The sequence below is a fragment of the Mytilus californianus genome, unplaced genomic scaffold, assembly GCF_021869535.1.
Source record: "Mytilus californianus isolate M0D057914Y unplaced genomic scaffold, xbMytCali1.0.p SCAF_13, whole genome shotgun sequence".
Taxonomy (NCBI): Eukaryota; Metazoa; Mollusca; class Bivalvia; order Mytilida; family Mytilidae; genus Mytilus; species Mytilus californianus.
In genome coordinates, this window is record NW_026262615.1 from 28,760,434 (window position 1) to 28,763,586 (window position 3,153).

Consider the following 3,153-nt stretch of genomic DNA (forward strand, 5'->3'; position numbering starts at 1 on the left):
TTATCCACTCGAGCCAGTCACAAGTTAAATTTTCAAATTTAAAACGCGAAGCTCGCCGAGCGTTTTAAATATTTAAAATTCAACTGTCGAGAGTGAATAAATATCGTATTACACGAGAGTTGGTGGTGAAATCTGTTTCTCTAATGATTTTTAGATGATATTTAGACACACTTAATCTTTTTCGAATGATCTGCAAAAAGATGTGTTCTTTCCATGTGACGTCATCAGGCATGATCGCCTTTTTCATGACGTCACAATAGAATTTTCAGAGAAAAACAAGAAAATTTGATGTCATAATTGAATTTTGACCAATGAAGAACTGAAATCAGACGAAACTCACGTTGATTAGGATAAATCGGGTAAGAATTAGAGATTTAAACATTACAAGTTACTCTTTATATCAATATGATTTCAGGTAACAACCAATTACCCAGTCAACAGACTAACAGTGGGCCAACGTTGGCTAATCGTCGGTCCGTTGGTCGACCGTTGGTGTTGGCTGCACAACATTGGCCCAACGTTGGCAAATTGTCGGTCCGTTGGTCGCACATTGGTGTTGGCTGCACAACATTGGCCTAACGTTGGCCTTCTGTTGTAAATCAATATTATTATCTCATGTTGGTTATAAATAATCGGGCCAACGTTGGCATTATGTTAGTAGCAACATAGGGCCGGTATGAAATTTTGTAAATAAAAATTGATTATGAAATATTTTACGCTTTATTTCTCTTGGAGGCGGATAATTGCGATTGCTGCATGCTTTATGAAAAGTTAATGTTATACCAAAAGTGTTCATCAACTGAGATTACATTTACAACTCTATGTTGGGCGAATGCTGGGCCAACGTTGATCCTATATTATACTCTATATATAAGCCAGGTAAAATTTATTCTGGAATATCATTACTGTAATAAAAAAAATGTATATCGTAAACATAGATTGCCTGGTTAAAAGTTTAAATTTATTGCAATCCTTATCTTTTATAACTTTATTCATTAAACTTTGTGAAACATAATAATTCAGCATTTATATACAGAATGATACTTGATACAGCCAGTCTGTTAATCAAGCACATTCTGATAAGGTTGACCATATGTTAGACAAATTTCAAAGATAGTTGCCATGGTAATTAAGTTTATAGGAAATCTGAATGTAATGGGATGGTCACTTTTGTGGTTATTTCCTGTTGTGTATTTGTAAGAAAGCAGTGAAACGAAGAAAACAAAAAGAGAAAATCATATCATCTGAGGTTCAAAGAAAAAGGAAGTAACATGTAAGTTATAACTTTAAAAATTCTGTTATATATACGATTGTGAATGACATACAATATGTTTTTTTTTTTAATCTGAGGGATGTTGTTCAAAATTAAAACATATAATTGCTATCATTTTATAATGCTGATCTTGAAGTGTATTCGTTTCTGGCAAAATATGTTCTAGATTTTGTTTAAACCATTTCAATCCTAAATAGTCATGAAATATTTGCCACTGAACATTAGTATCATCAAACACATTGTAAATTGCTAATATTTTAATATTTTATTTCTGAAATCTATAACGATTGCATTTATCACCATTACTGAAGTAAATGGAAAAAATCTGTCTTAAGATGTACCTTGTTCCGTAATGTTTCAGAAATGTGGTATAATGATTTCTACTTCATAGAAATATAAATGAATTTGTTAGTTTTATTATTTCTAAATCGCATGCAAACATATACGATATATTTGTGAAACCTGATTATATACACATTTGCATGTGTAACAGTGTTTTAGATATCAAATAGAGTATTTATTTATTAAATTCATTGCAAGAATGTTGTAATTTATATATAATTATACGGACTCGACTGAATTTAGTTTTTTAAGGGGGGGGGGGGGGGGGGGGGGGGGAAGACTATACCACACATAAGGATATTTATAAAAGAAAAAGACTATAAAGATTATTGTCTGAATTACTTGAAGTAGCTTTTCTTTTTAATATACAACTTTACATTTTAATATAATTTTAAGTTTCCTGTATCCATTTCTACACTCAATTGTCCTGTTTAACCTAGCTAGCGAGGTGAAGTCTAACCATTATGGTAAAGCATGCAATATGCCTTTTGCCTTGGCTTGTATAGGCTAGGGAAAATGTCCAAAAAAAGTATTTTTTCTAACTATTGTTATGTGCCAGGACACCGGAAACAATGCATGTTTTGTCTTTTTGTTTATTTTTTAGGAGGATTTAATATATTCTAATTATACATACATTGCGTACTCATTTATTCATTACTTTATTACAGAGGTACATGTAGTGAAATAACTTTTATGAAGATATGCTAAACTGGATATTAAAAGGATTTAACATAAGACGGAGCCAGAAATAGTGACAAAACAAAGTGTAGCATAAAACAAAAGGAACACTCTTGTGAATAAAAACCATGTTGGAATACAGAAAAAGAAAAATAGCTGTATACAATGACTTATCAATGCCTTTATACAGAGCTTGGATATTGCAACATAAACTGTAATGATATTATACAAATGGGATAAATGAGTAATCATGAATAGACTTTATAATTTTCATTCTATAGATCTGATTTAGCAACGTATAGATACAAAAAAGACTTTTTTTAAATTTACTGGTTGTCTAGCTAATAATAAATTATATTTAATCATACCTTTGTATTTACAATATTTAAGAAAAATAGGTAACGTGGATACGTTGATTGAGTTCATACAAATATGGGTATAAAAATTCAGAAGTACAATTCCTGGAGAGAGATTGATTGGTTGTTGGTTACTGAAACGTCCATTGGCAAATATTTCATGCATGTTCAGGAAGATGGAGAGAAAGTGGCAAAATACAAAATTTTAGGGTAGTATGTAAGACACAACATGGTATAGTAGATCTGTAAAACGCAATAATTGCAACATTTAAAAAAGTAATACTTTCGCCATTTTGAACTGATGTAAGAACCAGGAATTATCGCAGTTGTTGGCTGGAAGGGATTTAAGTATCCTTCATATGGATAGAAAAGTTTACAGATTGAACCAATGGAGTGCCAACGTTTGTTAACAGTTTGTATTACTACGTTGGCCCAACGTTTGTTTAACATCGGCAAGTATTATTCCATCATTGGACAAACGTTGGGCCAATGTATTGTATAAAA

General features: G+C 31.5%; 1 long non-coding RNA gene across 1 annotated transcript; it reads left to right on the plus strand.

The window, feature by feature from the left end:
- Positions 1–992: 992 nt before the first annotated feature.
- LOC127723481 (uncharacterized) lies at positions 993–2,660 on the plus strand. Its single transcript, XR_007992093.1, has 2 exons — positions 993–1,273; positions 2,284–2,660. It is a non-coding gene; the product is annotated as an uncharacterized LOC127723481 (long non-coding RNA).
- Positions 2,661–3,153: the final 493 nt, after the last annotated feature.